This window comes from Mizuhopecten yessoensis, unplaced genomic scaffold (genome assembly GCF_002113885.1).
Source record: "Mizuhopecten yessoensis strain PY_sf001 unplaced genomic scaffold, ASM211388v2 scaffold11163, whole genome shotgun sequence".
NCBI lineage: Eukaryota > Metazoa > Mollusca > Bivalvia > Pectinida > Pectinidae > Mizuhopecten > Mizuhopecten yessoensis.
In genome coordinates, this window is record NW_018408911.1 from 699,374 (window position 1) to 719,569 (window position 20,196).

Here is a 20,196-nt window from a genome sequence, read left to right on the forward strand (position 1 = left end):
CATGGTGGTCACTGTCAGAGTCGGTCATGGTGGTCACTGTCAGAGTCGGTCATGGTGGTCACTGTCAGAGTCGGACATGGTGGTCACTGTCAGAGTCGGTCATGGTGGTCACTGTCAGAGTCGGTCATGGTGGTCACTGTCAGAGTCGGACATGGTGGTCACTGTCAGAGTCGGTCATGGTGGTCACTGTCAGAGTCGGTCATGGTGGTCACTGTCAGAGTCGGACATGGTGGTCACTGTTAGAGTCGGACATGGTGGTCACTGTCAGAGTCGGACATGGTGGTCACTGTCAGAGTCGGTCATGGTGGTCACTGTTAGAGTCGGACATGGTGGTCACTGTCAGAGTCGGTCATGGTGGTCACTGTTAGAGTCGGTCATGGTGGTCACTGTTAGAGTCGGACATGGTGGTCACTGTTAGAGTCGGTCATGGTGGTCACTGTTAGAGTCGGACATGGTGGTCACTGTTAGAGTCGGTCATGGTGGTCACTGTTAGAGTCGGACATGGTGGTCACTGTTAGAGTCGGTCATGGTGGTCACTGTTAGAGTCGGACATGGTGGTCACTGTTAGAGTCGGTCATGGTGGTCACTGTTAGAGTCGGACATGGTGGTCACTGTTAGAGTCGGACATGGTCGGTGGAGTAGGTTTGTGAAAGACTCTTTCTTCTAGTTGACCTAAACTTCAGTTTATCCCACCCTAAATGATGAACGTACTGGACACGACGTCATTTGATGAATTTGATATGACGTTTTCTGATGAATCTGTACACGACCTCATGTGACGTACTGGACATAAAGGTATGTTATGTACTGAAAACTTACGAAGGCGTATCAATTGTTGTGTCAACCAGCCTGTTGTAAGCAGCAGAGTTCACATGCTAGTTTTGGATAATCTGATGCACACACATATGTCTATGAACGCCACATCATCGTTTGAATCTGTCGGATATAAGAAGAAAATATTTGGTCAAGGGGAGCTAATCAATTCACCTTTTTTATTTTGTACTGTCCAAATTCAAAGAAGCAATCCCATTTAAACTTCTAGTCTGATAGTTACCTTTGCTCTATACTGCAGCTAAACCACTATAGCAGTCATAATCGTGACGCCATCGTCATAATGTTGAGATAAAAATATGCTTCATTTATTTTATATGTATCACACTTAAGGCAGAAACTGGAGTAACTGGAGAAAATCGACGTAGGTGACTCAATACTTTTAATTCTGAGCGGGCAGATAGATACAATTGAAATAAAAATGGCCACACTGAATATTGGCTGTTCAATTTATTGAAAACCTACCGTGAATTTCAAATAGACATTCAATCTTATAAGCATGGAACTGCTTTCAGTTGACATTCATTGGCAATATGAATGCCAACTGGACAATTTCAAAGAAGTGCGCTACATTCATATTGCCCATAATGCAAACTGAAAGAAATTCAATATTTATATTGAACATGCTTAAAATCGCTTAATCTAAAAGAAATTCCGGTACACTAATTATACAGCATTTAGTTCAAATAATATGTTCATCGTATATGCTTCTTCAATGAACAAAACAGGCACCTGTCCAAGGAGGGTTAGTGGTACCGAACGTAACAATTATGACGTCAACAAATCTGTTTATGGCATTCATAGACTAAATTAATGCCATCTGAATGTGGTAGGATTCTATAGTAGAAATGCACTGCAATGATAAATATATAGCAGTTTACTGTTAAAATCAATGGAAAATATACATTGTAAATAAAACTATTGAACTGCATTTTTAGCATTGTAGGACTGTAACTCATACAATAATGTTGTCTATTAAGGGGTATTTGGGGTGCCTTTACTTTTGGTTCTATCTTATTTATTGATCATGGTTCATTATATATCGCTCCGCGCTGCTACACTATATATATATATATTCAGATTCAAGACATATTTTGCATAATTATTCTTCGTGGGAGATATTCGTTTTGAAATGTTGAGAACTAATCAAAGCCGGGGAACTATTTATGAAGCCCAGGAAGGTTTTATAACTGAAGAAACAAGCTGCATTAATCAACTCATGACTGCAGCATTGTGGACAGAAAACAAACACTAGACGAATCATTATGTGATAATGGCGGGAATATCGGTCGGTTACATCATCAAATAACGATCTTTTTGTTTGCAAGGACGAGAATGAATCTGTAACGGTCCGTCGATTATTTCATTGTGCACACTTTATTGTCTATATTGCCAATAACAGTTTTCGACACCGTGCTACTGTTTGCAAAGTCGATTTTAAACATAAATATTTTACATTGTCAAACACCAATCTATCAAATGAGAAAAAAGAACGGGCTACCACGGTACTTTCTACAAAGTGTTACCCTTCGTGAATTAAAACCGGCTTTAACATTTCATCGCCACTCAGAATCCGAAGCGCCATTTTTATGAGACTGTTCCTATGTCTCCTGGTATGTGTCGTCACCGAAATTTACATTTATCTGTAGAAAAAGATTCGTTCCTTACAGTGATTGTGACGTCAAAACTCTCTTCCAATCGTCTGGGAAATGCGCCTTGTCGGTGATGTCCAAGTTTGTGTATGGCATCAGTGTTGTCCGATTGTCAAGCGTTATTGCACCTTGCCGGTGATATTGAAATTTTTCACGTCATCACTTTCTTCAGATAGTCCGGAGTATGCCCCTTGTCGGTGATGTCTAACTTTGTGGCATCACTGTTGTCCGGTTGTCTAGCGCCATTGTCCAGCGCCATTGTACCTCGCCATTGGTGTTGGACTCTGTAACGTCACCAATGTCGTCAGAATATCATCAGAATTGCACGTTGCCGGTGTGTCCGACGTTCGGCGTCTTTCGGCGTAACTGAAATTAGATTTATGATCATGTGACGAAAGAGTAATTCTCCAGACGATTGTACACAATAACATACGTAGACAAAGTATTAGGCACAAGTTATCCATATAGACAACCGACTTGGCGAGGCAGGTGACCAATACCTTTTCATGTTCGATTGAACCCCGACCGTTTGAAATCAAATGCTATTGTTGGATTTCAGTTAACGTTTATACATATCTAAATATATTTGTATTAGACTCCACGGTAAGGTGCGAATTTCCTATCAAAAAACAATTCCAAATCTAAATCTAACATTCACAGTATTGAATTTGCATTTTTTGTGTAAAAGGCAGTTGTCATTCTTGATAACAATGAAAGGTGTACTATATCAACATGGCTGGCCTTAAATAGGTCAGAATTAAAGGAACTACTATTGGAAATGTTCAGCACGCGATCTCCAAATCTAAAATCAATATGTGGAGCTGACTGTAAAGGGCCGGTTTCCAAAACGGCCCCTTCTCTGATTCAAATTTCCTGTTGGTGGTGCATTGCCCATGCCGTTGTGGTCACAAATCTATAAAGTATAAAGATTTAAGTCACTTGGTTTGTTTTTTATGGCTCCTCAAAGTTGTACCTTTCAGAAGCTGTCTAAGTGTTGATAAAATGTGCATGTTCTTAATGAAAATCTAATCCGATGATGGTCACCGTAAAGAATACATTCATGGCATGATTGTGACAAAAAATCATGTTTCCATCGCGCCATTTGGCTGTTTTATGGAAGAAACAATCTCAAAAATGCCATTTTCGATGATAACATTTTAGACACAAAAACTGTGTTTTTTAGAGAATACACCCTTTTATGGGCGTTGGATGCAAACCAATTTTTATCCTATTAAACAGTACGTAATATGCTATTGATGAGAGGAAAAATCATCAAAATGTAAGTGGTGGAACATTTTCAAATGTTGGGTTGAATTAGCCTATGGTTGAATTGCCGATTTTCGACTTTCTTTAGATAATTAACAAAAAAACGAGAGTATTTGCTCGGTATGTTGAGAATATGTACACAGATATGAAAAAAAGTGAGAGAAACACTTTTTCATAAAAAAAATCCAAGATGGCTACTTCACAAGTCCCCGTGGTTGAAGACATTGGCTGACAAATAGACAGAACAACAAACAAAACGTGTTCCTTATGATTTTGGTTGGTTTTCGCATTTACGGGAGTGTTCATAGCTACGGGCGATTGTATAATACCTATATTTATAAGTTTGGTTAGTCACATGGTAACGGGGATCTTTCATATCGAGCCCCAAACATACTTTCGACATATGCACTCCGTTGCCGCATGGAAAACTATTTCAAGTTTTGTCGGAATTTCTTTACCTGTGGTTGTAATGGTCGAGGGTTTTCCAGCGTCCTGTAATACCCAAGGTAGTACAAGATACTGGAGATGTGCGCACACATTCCCATCGTTCTCTCTCCAACTGGGCACTGGCAGTAGTAGTCCTTTATTGGGGCCTCAACATCGGGTGAAACGGTGAACCGTATCCAAACGTTATATTTCGTTTGGCTTTTGTGTCGAGAATGTATTTGACATCGGAGAAGGTCTGGGGAGTGCTGGTAAAGCCACACCTCATAGTCTCCGTCATCACTTAAATGTTCGGCGATGTAACCAGGAGCCAGAGATATCTGATACGTTCCACACGTAATGGTTCTCAAGTAATCAAGATCGAGACGGGGAAACAGTACGGAAGATGCATCCATCTTGACAAACTCGGACCTTGCCCGTCTAGATAGATCCGGATCTGTCTTGACTCTCTGAGCTAAACCATTCGGTGTTGTCAAACGGTCCTTCATACGTTCAGCCATTAGCCTATCTTTGGCATCTCTCTCTGGAGATCTCTGGTAGATCGGTCCTCTAATACCATTCAGACAGGCTGTGACGGTTCGAAGCAAAGCCTCGATGACATTGATAAAGCTGTTAGACACCAATTGCGTTCGGAAGAACGTCCAGTGTTTCAGACGACCATGATAGGATTCCACAATCCACCTCGATTTGGTGATAGTTCTGTCAAGATTTGCTTGGACGTCAGAATGTTGACTTTGACCGGGTTTCAGGTATGACGGCATGCTAGCATTGAGGCCAGAGGCTTCGAGAACTGGTAGGACATCTCTAAAACCTCGGTCAACGACAACGTTGTCGTCTGGTTGTAGCCAAGTAACTAGCTTGTCCATGACTTTTTTTGTAATTGTAGCATCATTTTCGCTGCCAGTGAATGGTCCTACTGTGTCCAGAATGTAGCCATCTGGTAAGGCGATGCTCATGAATTTGAGATAGTTTCTCTTCTTCTGGCCACAGTAGGACATTCTCTGGAGCTTGTGGTCGGAGCTTTTCTGGATATAAATATAGGTGCCATCTAATATGGCAGTGGCTTTATCTCCAAAAAATGCTTCTGAAAAGACAGTATTGTGCCCGAGCAACTGTTCTCTTGTCAAGTGATCCGGACCTAGAAATTGTGGGACTATCGATGTGTCTAATGCCTGTACTATGGAGTGGAAAGTTTTGGACACACTTGACTTGGAAATTCCAAAAAGAGAAGAACACTGACTCCAGGAAATGTCGGTTTTCAGTTTTACCCAGAACAGTAATAGAGCATCGTGTGTAGTCTTGGTATATATACCAGATGAAAGATATGGGGAACAGTGCGAGTGGATTTCGAGGAACTGATCTTTGGACCAACCTGTCCAGGCCATGCATGCCGAGTCATCAAGAGAAGAAAAGCTTATTGTAAACGCAGACTGGTTCTGTGAAAGGACGTGCGACACCTCTAGGAGGTCATTAATGATTTCGGACGATTTTGATGGTAACTGAGATTCCAAGGAACCTCTACCATCAAGGACAACCTCTGTAGACGGATCTAAGTCGTTACCAATAAGGTGAATGGAGCAGACGCGGGATGAGGTGGGACACCACAGTTTGTGTGAATAGATCAGGTGATGTCTTGCACGTTTTGGTAAGACTGATGATTTTGTTCCATTTCTTGCAAAGGTAACAAGACAGAGACAGCATTTTTTGTGTGAAGATGATCCATTCAAAAGATCATGAAGGGTCAGCAACGGCAGGATATGGGACGGGGAGTCGTCTTCTTCCTCTATTTCCTGGTTCTGCTCGGGTTCAGGTTCAGGCTGATTTTTGTTCCGAAGATACTTCATGTAGCACTTCTGGCAAATAAGTGCTTGTTCCTTTGCTGACATCAATCCTTGTTGCACCAGCGTATCTAGGAGCCATTTATATTGTGGACTATTTACATTGCGTGCACTTCTGTTCTTATTGCCACTACGTTTCTTGAAGTATACTTGACACCCTTCTCCAACACATTTACCCTCCATCTTGAAACAATAACGATTGGTTTATGAAGCGTCGATAAAGTAACAAAATAGCAAGCCACCGATGATTGCTGTAAACAGCTAATACTTAGTAGTTTGGTACAATTATGCGAAAATGTGTGATAAATAACGAACAACTAATTACACAAAATAACAAGACAATATAATAAATCACATTCAATACCTCCAAGAAGCGCAGAATTGATTGATTACTTAGAACAAAATAAAGTATTTCATATGGATAATCTATCTATTCGATGTGGCGTGGTCGGCAGGCACAAAGAAAGTGAGACAAGTCAGGGTCCCAACCCTGACAGAGCCACAACGCTTTGGAGATGGGACAATAAAACAAGGAAAGTGAGACAAGAATAGCTAGCGTCGAGTCAATGATTCCGTAAACGTATAGACAAAGACAAGAAGATACGGATAAATGTACAAGGCCACACGATCAGAAAATTCAGAAGAGGACAACTTGAGATAGAACAGTATTCATGTATCAGGGTGTCCTCAGTGTAAATCTTTATATCGATACTGTTTATTTAGTCGTTACACATCATAAAACTGTCATGAAAATATCCGCTCTGATATTCAATATAAAAGTTTGTATATAATAAGCTATATAATAGGGTTTCAGACAAGGTTGTTACTCATTTCCCCTTTTCTTTCAATTTACAACCACATTCAGGCGGCGATATGAGAACGTTCCACCACATGGAATTAGCTGATTTTTGGTACACATATGAAACAAGTAAAGCTCTATCCGATTTTCTGATGGAAATTTGCATCCAAAACTATATAACGGGAGAAAATTGCAATTTTATGGCATTTTTCTTCATAATTGTGTCTCTGCAAGTGCATTTTCATCCGAGAATTTTTTTTTTTATGTTTTATGAATAAACACGATGTTTTGGAAATATTTATCAAAAGAAATTTATACTATGTTGCGAATTACAATTTCGAGATAACCTTCTTTTATTTACGAACTTATGTCTTTGATGCTGAAATTGAAAACTTTATAAAAATACATTTTCACTGAAATTATGAAATCTGGGTGTCGGAAAGGTGTAAAATTATTCTTCGGAAATGACAAAAAAAGTAGTTGAGCTAGATAAGAAATTATACGGGGGCAGGCTCCTATGGAGAATTAACATTACTGGAAACAGGCCCTTTGACATTAAAAATCGGATTGAATTTTAAGACTGTGGGGATTGTACTGACTTATTTAAACATTGTAACTAAGAAGAGTAGAAGATATAAGAGAAGAGTTGACATTGCGCACAGAATCTGAGTTCTGAGTTCAGAAGAATACGGGCCCTGGCAGAAAAGAGTTCTGTCATTATGGCCACTGGGTAATATAACATATTGTATTATCACAGTCACTTGGTATATTATAAAATTCGATCATCTTACTGGCATAACTGTTAGATATTTTTTGACTCTCCAAGGAAAACCCCGAACTTAAAAACATTCCTATAATTCCAGTTAGTTTTTTTATATGGAAAACTTCAGTTCAAGATTCACTTTTAGTTATTGAACGTTCATCAAACTTGGGCCCTTTTCTCTATCCTTTCAGTCACAACAATACAATATATATTTGAAGTACTACATACATATAATGACACTTTGTTTTACAATTTTAATGATGAAATGACTTCCTATTGAGGAGGCAAACGCTGTGCTGTATGCGGGTGTCCGCACACACACACATGCGGATTCTATCTAGATAAATCCGTGTTTGTACATTATTCGTTAATCTAGTGACTATAAATATTTTACTTTTTTATTATTCAATTTATCTCTTGCAAATATGATGAATCCCTATATGCAACACAACGCATTTGATTAATAGTTGAGTCAAGTAAACGTAAGCGCACCCCACCCCTTCCTTTGTAATATGGGGTTGAGATATACGATTGAAATTGACCAAACAAATCTGGTACAATAATTGATACTCAAAATGAGCAGCAACCCTATTTGTTTTGCTCCAAGTTATAAAAACTTCAAACCATTGTGAATAAGTATGTACTGTTCGTGACATAAGTTGTCTTACGATAGTTGCATTAAATATAGAGGTATTAGGAAGTCGTTACATTCCATATTTTTATATTTTTCATACAATCCAGAGAAAAATACACATGCCATGTAACGTGTTTCTGTGACAGTGATTACACATTCTATTTATGCATAATTTCCTTGAAAGTGATCCTTATTTATTTCCCCGTAAATTGAAAATTGGAAGACACATAATCTACACCAACCTACAGGTACCTCCTTGCCCACCTGCTGACATCCCTTTGATGTTATACCTGGACACAAGTATAAAGGTGTGTCTTGGGCCTCCTGCTGTGCTCCGCCCGTGAAAAGGAGTCTATAAACCCATCAATCAACCAACCAACCTCCTGCTGTCAGCACTGGACAGGTATGTTTAGTGTTACAGTAGATACACTAAGTGCTGATACCATTGGAACATATCTGAAGTTATTTATTATATTATTTGCAGACGATACCGTCCTTATGTCAGAAACGCCAGAAGGGCTACAATCTGCGCTTGATGTTTTTGAGTTATATTGTTCAAACTGGAAGCTCTCAGTTAATACTCAGAAAACCCAAATTATGACATTTTCTAAACGAAAAAGTAGAGCACAGTTAACTTTTTTATTTGGAGGAGTTGAACTTGATATAGAAGATAGTTTTATATACCTAGGACTTGTTTTTAACTACAATGGCAGTTTTATCAAAGCAAAAGAACGACTAATTCAACAGGCTCAAAAAGCATTATTGCAGTACGCAGAAAAAATAGAAATATGCCTTTACCAATTGATCTCCAGTTAAAATTGTTTGACTCAATAGTGTTGCCAATTCTAATATATAGTGCAGATGTTTGGGGATTTGAAAATAACACTTCAATTGAAAAGATTCATTTACAGTTTTGTAAGAGACTACTGCTAAATCTTAGAAGGAGCACTGCTAATTACATGGTGTACGGAGAACCGGGAAGATATCCTATCCGGATTGAAATTAATTGTAAAATGAAAATGTTTTGGTATAATCTAGTCACTTGTCATGATAAGCTCTCAGGCAAAATTTACAAAATCATGTTCAAGTTACACGAAAATAACGTCATTAAGTTTAAATGGCTGCAAAATATTAAAGAATTACTAGGTAACTCGGGAATGAACTATGTATGGATATTTCAAGAAACATGTACTGTTATTAAGCCGCTACTGAAATATAAACTTAAATCAAAGTTACAGGATCAATTTATCCAAAAATGGAATCATGACGTCACAATATCGTCCAGAGGGAATACCTATTCTATGTTTAAGAAAGATTTTGGCTTAGAAGATTATTTGTAACGGTTTGGGGAAAAAGATCGGGAATTAATGTCTAAATTCAGAACATCAAATTCGGAACTCCCTATCGAAACAGGAAGATGGACAGGTGTCCCAAGGGAAAATAGAATATGTCCTCTCTGTAACATCGATGTTGGCGACGAATTCCATTATTTATTTATTTGTAATAACAGTCAGATCACGGAACTGAGGCAAAAATATATACCTAAGTGTTACTATCATTATCCGACGACCGTGAAAATGAAAGGAATGTTTCAAATATGCAACACTGTTCTCCTTAAAACAAAATGTAGATTTCTAGAAACAACATTGAAAATATGAATTATGCTGTAAATCCTGTTATATCATATGTTATACAGAATTAGATGTTGTAATTGTATAAATGTGACCTCTTGTACCACACTAAAGTGTGGCTGAGTGAAATAAAATAAAAATTGTGAAAACTTGTGAAACTTGTATTGTATTGTCTGTAGATATTGTAAATACATCTCACTTTTGAAACCGATGGGTCAAAAGACCCAAGGTAATAAAGAACTTGAGCTACCTGTACACACATTTCTCACCTAAGTAGGGTAAGGGAACCAATATGTTTTTACCTTGTGTACAGATATGAAAGACATAATGTCGTCTATTTATAATTATACACAGAGACGTATATATTTGAAATATGCCATACATTTTATTGCCATTCAAAAACATAGCAGACACCAAAATGCAACGTTAAAGCAAAGACGTATATATTACTGTTAATCCACACGTTTCTGAATCAAGTAATTTCGTAAACATTTTCCACTGATACATTTCCGTACCACAGTATATATAGCTTTGCTGTATAAATAATCCGACACAGAAACTGATCACTAACTGGTGCTGCTCAACGACAACATGATGGAATAAATTCGTTTATTCGACAAATTCCTCATCAGGGCTCAGAAACTGGACATGCATTGCTACCAGTTTGTGTTACCCCAGAGTCGTCATTTTGGTTTCAATTATACTCACTGTCTGAAAATTTGGCAAATTTCATATGACTGGATACAATGACATAATATACATGATGTCATCTTCAGCATGAATTGATTCCGCAAACTGACGCTGTATTACTGTTCTCGATACAGTCGTTGAACTTGTGACGTCACAGCCGATAAGGTCGAAATTCGCCGCGAGTTACGATTACGTATGCTAATTAGTAGCAGAAGGACAGGTGAAAATCGTACACTTTACAAGTCAATATCACAGGGACATGAGCATTTGTTACAGCTATCATTGGGTGTGGTCTGCTAGGTGGTAATCTGATCTTGATTCGTTCTAAAAATATCAGTAACATTTTTATAAAATAGACACTCCCACCACTCCCGCAGACTTTTAGGAACATTTCCTCATTTTATTCAATTAACTACCACACCTATTGCAGAGTTGAAACATTTACGGAGACGATGGACCGATTAAAGGGGAATAACCCCAATTGTTTCCCGCCATTTGTCAAAGATTGTTTACGACGTCAGACTGTCGGAGATCAGGTAAGTGTGAGCTACCTGTATGTTTTACGCAGCCATGTATTCAGTCGGATGGATAGACACTTTAAGATGTTCCCCGGGAACCATAATAACCACGTATGTACGTTTTATATCTCGGCACACATTCCACTCCGAAGATCAGAGCACAGGGGCCTGACACTTATGACATTGTGTCCTGTATGTTTGGACCGCGACTGGAACTTATTAGAAGCTTCATGAGTTCAGATCAACCCTTCAAGAAAATGTCATACCATTTCTTAGAGTTGATCTAAAAAACATAAAACATAAAAACCCCTACATATAGTTAATTACTAATTCGCAGGCCTCTGTATCATAGCTTGACATTCAGATCAATTTGATTGAAACAAAACAAAACCAAAAAAACAAATAGGAGCTATTTTAAGATGGTAAAATTCAAACTCATTTTTACATATGATATGCATATGATATGCATATGATATAGGCATAAAACCATATACATGTACATTGTATGTCTTTGATTGATGTTAGATGCCACAGGCTAACATGAGGGTAGGTAGATGTGACCTGTAAGGTAAGCTGAAATCACAACAAAAGACCTTGTGGGTAGGCAAAGGGGAGGAAAGGAGGGCGAGAGCTGATGAGAGACTTTGATAAAGGCAAAGAATGAGACCTTGTGGGTAGGCAAAGAGAAGAAAAGGAGGGTGAGAGCTGATGATAGACTTTGATATTAAGGCAAAGAATGAAACCTTGTGTATAGGCAGAGGTGAGGACAGGAGGGTGAGAGCTGATGATTGACTTCAATAAAGGCAGAAGGGTGAGACCTTGTGGGTAGGCAGAGGTGAGGACAGGAGGGTGAGAGCTGCTGATGATTGACTTCAATAAAGGCAGAAGGGTGAGACCTTGTGGGTAGGCAGAGGGGAGGACAGGAGGGTGAGAGCTGCTGATGATTGACTTCAATAAAGGCAGAAGGATGAGACCTTGTGGGTAGGCAGAGGGGAGGACAGGAGGGTGAGAGCTGCTGATGATTGACTTCAATAAAGGCAGAAGGATGAGACCTTGTGGGTAGGCAGAGGGGAGGACAGGGGTGTGGGAGCTAATGATAGACTTTGATTAAGGCAGGAGGGTGAGCGACTTCAATAAAGGCAGAAAGGTTGAGACCTTGTGGGTAGGCATAGGTGAGGACAGGAGGGGGGGTGTTGATAATTGACTTTGATAAAGGCAGAAGGATGATACCTTGTGGGTAGGCAGAAGTAAGGCCACGAGGGTGAGATCGTGGTGATGGCAGGAGGGTGCGAGCTGATGATTGCCTTTGATTAAGGCAGAAGGATGAGAGAATTCAATAAAGGCAGAAGGGTTAGACCTTGTTGGTAGGCAGAGGTGAGGACAGGGGGGTGCGACCTTGTGGGTAGGCAGAGGTGAGGACAGGGGGGTGGGAGCTAATGATAGACTTTGATTAAGGCAGGAGGGTGAGCGACTTCAATAAAGGCAGAAAGGTTGAGACCTTGTGGGTAGGCATAGGTGAGGACAGGAGGGTGGGGGTTGATAATTGACTTTGATAAAGGCAGAAGGATGATACCTTGTGGGTAGGCAGAAGTAAGGCCACGAGGGTGAGATCTTGTGGGTGGCAGAGGTGAGGGCAGGAGGATGATACCTTGTGGGTAGGCAGAGGTGAGGACAGAAGGGTGAGAGCTGATGAGAGACTTTTATAAAGGCAGAAGGATGAAAAACTTCAATAAGGCAGTAAGGTGAGACCTTGTCGGTAGGCAGTGGTGATGGCAGGAGGGTGCGAGCTGATGATTGACTTTGATTAAGGCAGAAGGATGAGAGACTTCAATAAAGGCAGAAGGGTTAGACCTTGTTGGTAGGCAGAGGTGAGGACAGGGGGGTGCGACCTTGTGGGTAGGCAGAGGTGAGGACAGGAGGGTGAGAGCAGATGAGAGACTTTGATTAAGGCTGAAGGATGAGCGACTTCAATAAAGGCAGAAGGGTGAGATCTTGTGGGTGGCAAAGGTGAGGACAGGGGGGTGAGAGCTGATGATAAACTTTGCTTAAGGCAGGAGGATGAGCGACTTCAATAAAAGCAGACGGGTGAGACCTGGTGGGTGGCAGAGGTGAGGGCAGAAGGATGTGACCTTGTGGGTAGGCAGAGGTGAGGACAGGAGGGTACGAGCTGATGATAGACTTTGATTAAGGCAGGAGGATGAGCGACTTCAATAAAGGCAGAAGGGTGAGATCTTGTGGGTGGCAGAGGTGAGGGCAGAAGGATGTGACCTTGTGGGTAGGCAGAGGTGAGGACAGGGGTGTGGGAGCTAATGATAGACTTTTATAAAGGCGGAAGGATGATACCTTGTGGGTAGGCAGAAGTAAGGCCACGAGGGTGAGATCTTGTCGGTGGCAGAGGTGAGGGCAGAAGGATGTTACCTTGTGGGTAGGCAAATGTGAGGGAGGAGGGTGAGAGCTGATGATAGACTTCGATTAAGGCAGGAGGATGAGTGACTTCAATAAAGGCAGAAGGGTGAGATCTTGTGGGTGGCAGAGGTGAGGACAGGGGGGTGAGAGCTGATGATAAACTTTGATTAAGGCAGGAGGATGAGCGACTTCAATAAAGGCAGAAGGGTGAGACAAGTTGTGGGTAGGCAGAGGTAAGGACAGGGGGGTGGGAGCTGATGATAAACTTTGATAAAGGCAGAAGGATGATACCTTGTGGGTAGGCAGAGGTCAGGACAGCAGGGTTAGAGCTGATGAGAGACTTTTATAAAGGCAGAAGGATGATACCTTGTGGGTAGGCAGAGGTAAGGACAAAGGGGTGGGAGCTAATGATAGACTTTTATAAAGGCGGAAGGATAATACCTTGTGGGTAGGCAGAAGTAAGGCCACAAGGGTGAGATCTTTTGGGTGGCAGAGGTGAGGGCAGAAGGATGTTACCTTGTGGGTAGGCAAATGTGAGGGAGGAGGGTGAGAGCTGATGATAGACTTTGATTAAGGCAGGAGGATGAGCGACTTCAATAAAGGCAGACGGGTGAGACCTGGTGGGTGGCAGAGGTGAGGGCAGAAGGATGTGACCTTGTGGGTAGGCAGAGGTGAGGACAGGGGGGTCAGAGCTGATGATAGACTTTGATTAAGGCAGGAGGATGAGCGACTTCAATAAAGGCAGAAGGTTGAGACCTTGTGGGTAGGCATAGGTGAGGACAGGAGGGTGGGTGTTGATAAATGACTTTGATATAGGCAGAAGGATGATACCTTGTGGGTAGGCAGAGGTGAGGACAACAGGGTGAGAGCTGATGAGAGACTTTTATAAAGGCAGAAGGATGAAAGACTTCAATAAGGCAGTAGGGTGAGACCTTGTCGGTAGGCAGTGGTGAGGGCAGGAGGGTGCGAGCTGATGATAGACTTTGAATAAGGCAGAAGGATGAGAGACTTCAATAAAGGCAGAAGGGTTAGACCTTGTTGGTAGGCATAGGTGAGGACAGGAGGGTGGGTGTTGATAATTGACTTTGATATAGGCAGAAGGATGATACCTTGTGGGTAGGCAGAGGTGAGGACAGCAGGGTGAGAGCTGATGAGAGACTTTTATAAAGGCAGAAGGATGAAAGACTTCAATAAGGCAGTAGGGTGAGACCTTGTCGGTAGGCAGTGGTGAGGGCAGGAGGGTGCGAGCTGATGATAGACTTTGATTAAGGCAGAAGGATGAGAGACTTCAATAAAGGCAGAAGGGTTAGACCTTGTTGGTAGGCAGAGGTGATGACAGGGGGGTGAGACCTTGTGGGTAGGCAGAGGTGAGGACAGGAGGGTGACAGCAGATGAGAGACTTTGATTAAGGCTGAAGGATGAGAGACTTTGATAAAGACAGAAGGTTGAGAACTTGTTGGTAGGCAGAGATGAGGGCAGGAGGATGGGACCTTGTGGGTAGGTAGAGGTTAGGGCAAGATGGTGAGAGCTGATTATAGACTTTGATTAAGGCAGAAGAGTGAGAGACTATGATAAAGGGAGAAGGGTGAGACCTTTTGGATGTTAAGAGGTGAGGACAGGATGGTGAGAGCTGATCTCAGACTTTGATTAAGGCAGAAGGATGAGAGACTTTTATAAAGGGAGAAGGGTGAGACCTTGTGAATGTTAAGTGGTGAAGACAGGAGGGTGAGAGCTGATGAGAGACATGATAAAGGCAGAATGAAAAGAGACTTCGATAAAGGCAGAAGGGTGAGACCTTGTGGATGGTAAGAGGTGTGGACAGGAAGGTGAAAGACTTTTATAAAGGCAGAAGGGTAAGACCTGATGGGTACCGGTAGATTGAGGTAAGGGTTACATGGTAAGACTTAGTGGGTGTGGGCTAGTGAGTCTGATGTGAGACAGGAGAGTGAGACTTTGGTGGGTAGGCTGAGGACAGGAGGGTAACCACTGGTGGGTAGGTTGAGGACAGGGCCCACTTGTATAAAACATCTCAAAGTTAAGGAAAATCTCAAGCAATGTATTGTCTATGGGAAATCTCAAGAGTTGAGATGTTTTATACAAGTGGGCCCAGGAGGGTAGCCACCATTGGGTAGGCTGAGTACAGGAGGGTAACCACCGGTGGATAGGCTGAGGACAGGAGGGTAACCACCGGAGGGTAGGCTGAGGACAGGAGGGTAACCACCGGTGGGTAGGCTGAGAACAGGAGGGTAACCAGCAGTGGGAAGGCTGAGGACAGGAGGGTTACCACTGGTGGGTAGGCTGAGGACAGGAGGGTAACCACCGGTGGGTAGGCTGAGAACAGGAGGGTAACCAACAGTGGGAAGGCTGAGGACAGGAGGGTTACCACTGGTGGGTAGGCTGAGGACAGGAGGGTAACCACTGGTGGGTAGGCTGAGGACAGGAGGGTAACCGACGGTGGGTAGGCTGAAAACAGGAGGGTAACCATCAGTGGGTATGCTGAGGACAGGAGGGTAACCACTGGTGGGTAGGCTGAGGACAGGAGGGGAAACACTGGTGGTTAGGCTGAGGACAGGAGGATAACCACCGGTGGGTAGGCTGAGGACAGGAGGGTAAACACTGGTGGTTAGGCTGAGGACAGGAGGATAACCACCGGTGGGTAGGCTGAGGACAGGAGGGTAACCACTGGTGGGGAGGCTGAGGACAGGAGGGTAACCGACGGGGGGTAGGCTGAAAACAGGAGGGGAACCATCAGTGGGTATGCTGAGGACAGGAGGGTAACCACTGGTGGGTAGGCTGAGGACAGGAGGGTAAACACTGGTGGTTAGGCTGAGGACAGGAGGGTAACCACCGGTGGGTAGGCTGAGGACAGGAGGGTAACCACCAGTGGGTAGGCTGAGATCATGGCAGGTGGGTGTTGGTAGTGGATAGATTGTGTTGAGGGTAGGAGTGTTAGACTTTATGAGTATACTTGCAAGGGCAGGAGAGTAAGACCTGGTAAGTTGGTTGAAGTGAGGTAGGCAGACAGGAAAGTTGGAAACAAAAAGATGGTTAACTCTTTTTACTATATATATAGTTGTTACATGAATATATTTACATGAAAATAAAGACTTGGTTATAGATATCAGGAACAGCAGGACAGTGGAAGTATAAATAAAACAGATAAAAAGTAAATGTTCCTATCAGACAGGAATGCAACAAAATAGACAAAGGAGTATATCAGACTACATTTTAGGTCTGTTTAAAGGACCCATTCCCACTCCAAAAAGTGTGTTATTTTACCCAATGTGTCCCTTTAAAGTTCCCATTTGAGAAACCCCCCAAAAAATCAAAATGTTTGAGAAATTTCTTACAGTTGACTGAGTTCTGAACGTTCAGCATAAGGAGGGACATTCCCAGAGTCCATTTCCCAAAATCGCCTGATAAAGCCCAGAGATATTGGAATGTTAAGTGTTTAGATAAGGAAGTGTTCAGGTCATACATGTCATTGAACCTAAAACAACTGATGTGTAAGAGTTATTCCCCTTTGTCTGAAGCATTGGTTTTCAGTATGCTAAAGTACAATTTTTGTGAGAGAAAAAAATATGCATTATACAACCAGTCTTAAGTCACAAATATATTCAGTGTTACTTCAGCAAGGTGTAATACAAATATCGATTTATTGACAGTGGAACCTGATCAATCCAGCAATATAATGTTCCAAGGTATATTGAACAATGGACTTTATTTGCATAACAGTTGTTAGATAATAACGAACACAATAACTCCGGCTAGATTGTGGAACAACAGAAATGTGGTGACTTGATTAACAAGGTTAAATGAATAATTTATAACATCACAAGGATCAATGTATTGAAATCATTAAATCACTTCACAGGTAAAAATGGTGTTATTTTCTTTTCTTTTTCTGGAAACTCAAACTGGTTGCCATGGCATATATATGAACAAATTTAAAATCTTGTTTCATAAATATCATATAACATTTTACTTGTGTGAGATCCTCCGCGCATTTGATATTTCTCCTCCCAAGATTTAATGTACCGTGTACAATATGTGCCTATGACAACTTGGAATTGTCATGCCTTTATGTATGATTGTATAGTTAAGTTATTTTTAAATTGATTGGTTACATAATATTATATATATTGGATTGTATCCACAGATATAATTTATCTGGAAACAGGAGCCATTCTGAAGTGTTGAAATTCCTAAGGACATCATGATCATGTAACAAGTCTGACTTCTCAAAAGGTCATTGTGTACAGATACTATTAGCGTGATCTTTCTCTAGGGATCTAGGTTAAAGTTCACAGGGGCTATGAGTGACCAAAGTCAAAGTCAAGGTCATTGTAAAAAAAATGATCGTCAATATTAAAGGTCAAAGGACATGCTTGCATATGACCTTTGACTTTTGTTAACTGTCAATACCTTATTGTTACAGTAGCACATGTATGCATTACCTTTAGAAGGTGATTTATCCAAGGTCAAGGTCACTGTAAAAGGTCAGTTGCCTTTAACATTGAAATGTACAATGGAAGGACCTGACACCCCAGGGGTATGTGCAAAAAGTTGGTCATTTAGCCAATTGCTTGAAGTGATATTTTACCAGGAGCAGATCCATATTTGATTGACAGCATTTTCAGTTGGTAGAATTTGAAAGTGTTCAAATGGAGGGGCTGACGTCCCAAGCATCTGAGGCGTAAGATCAAAAAGGGATTATTTGGCCATATTAGTTTGAGAATCTTCTCCTGTTCAACTTTGTAATGGATATCAACCATATTTGCATGGTAACATCTTCACATCCACAGGATGTACAAACAAAGGGACTGACCCCAAGGGGAGCTGTGAAGTGGGGCCAAATTAGGGCTAAGAGACCATTTCAGATATCCTACCAGGAATTTGTCTGCCCAACCTTGGAGGGACTTAGTTCCTAGGTCATTACATGGAAACAGTTGAGATTCCCATCACACAATCATAATTTAATTTGAGGTTCTTATATACCGCTTTATCACAACCTAGTTCGTAGAGCGTCTCAAGGCGGTTCACAAATTAGTATCCATGGTTATAGGGCATTTGCAACCAGCCAATATCTTTCTCAACTCCCTGGGGAGCATAGAGCCGGTGCTGCCATTTCAGCGCTCACAGCTAGCATTCAACAATTCTAGCACTGCCCAACCACATACTCATTTACAGCTGAGTAGACTGGAACAGTTACTTTCAACTGCTAAGCATGAATAGAGGCTAGGACCACAGTCGTGCTACCAAGATAAGCTTCAGGATCTGGCCCCACCCCTGGGGAATAAGACCATGTGTCATAACATTGTTCCCTATTTTACAAACATATATACAATTGCTAGACATGAAGAGATGTATACACTCATGATGCTACCGGGATTCACCTTGGGATCTGGGCCTGGCCCAAAAGGGACTTACTCCCTTGGACATAACCTGGAAACTGTTCAAATGGCCACTCAATAATCACTTAAACAATTAAGGGCTATACAGAAACAAATGCACTTATGCCTGTGTGGCCCTACCTGCTACTGGATATTTCGATCATTGGTCATAACATGGAAACGGCCAAGATCCCTACCCTATAATCATACCCTAATTATATACAGATCAGACAGGAAGTTTCTTTGGTCCTAGGGACCTGGAAATCAATTGTTGTATGAAGAAGGAGTGTAGCTCACCAGGGATAGGGGTGGGGGTAGGGGTTATGGTTGGGGTTGGGGTAGGGGTTGGGGTAGCGGTAGTGGCTGTTGAGTAATACAGGCCCTAAGGACCATTTGTTTCTTATTCAAATTTGGGAAATATTTCCACAGGGTAATGGTCATCGATAAGGCTTAAACAGATACTTAGTGCCAAACATCAGTGAAAGTCCACAATGATGGCCACAAAAAGCTGTGCTCTTTTTGAGAAATTTGTCTTGACGAGCAGAACTATAGAAGCACTGCACATGTGTAAACAAATATATGTATTGGATCAGGTGACTTCTCCTTGTGGCTGTTACTTCTGATAGATTTCCTGTAGACCTGGACGGGAGGCCTTCATGCAGGCTACCAATTAAGCTGACTTTAAGCCACTTTGATTATCCCTTTGAGCCCCGTTAGCCTGGTCTGGTTATTCTTACTGATGCTGCTACACGAAGGACATGACAGGAACTTAATCGGACCCAACGGACAGATTTCATGGATATTGCTCCCCATGTTGGTACTAGGGAGAGACACACGGTAATACAAATCTCAGACTTATGACAATAACCGCCTCCTCAACAGAAAGTTCCTATCTCACGGGACTTCGTATACTGCCAGGCTTGTTGACTTGGTCAGATTTTCGCATGGTGATTACACTATATATTGGGCATAATCGTACTTCGTTCTGTGCTTTTCACTCCTGGTCGTATTATTTTGTACACGAATGGTGTTAAAATAACATTAATATCATAATGATCATATACTAAAAGGAAAATTCTGGTGCACTAATCAAAAATTGTGCAAATATGTTATGTCTACAATCCGACCACAGCTTCACTTTGATGTTGAATATAAATATTGATTTAACTCAATTACAATATTTCAGACCATATAAACTTTTGAAAATATATGAAATGTTTCACTCTATGAGATCGTATGATTCGTTTCGGAGCTATGTTGTGTTTGTGTTTGATATTGAGAATTCAGGGAATGAAAAACGTCCATTGATATTCTGTATATAGTCTGTTACA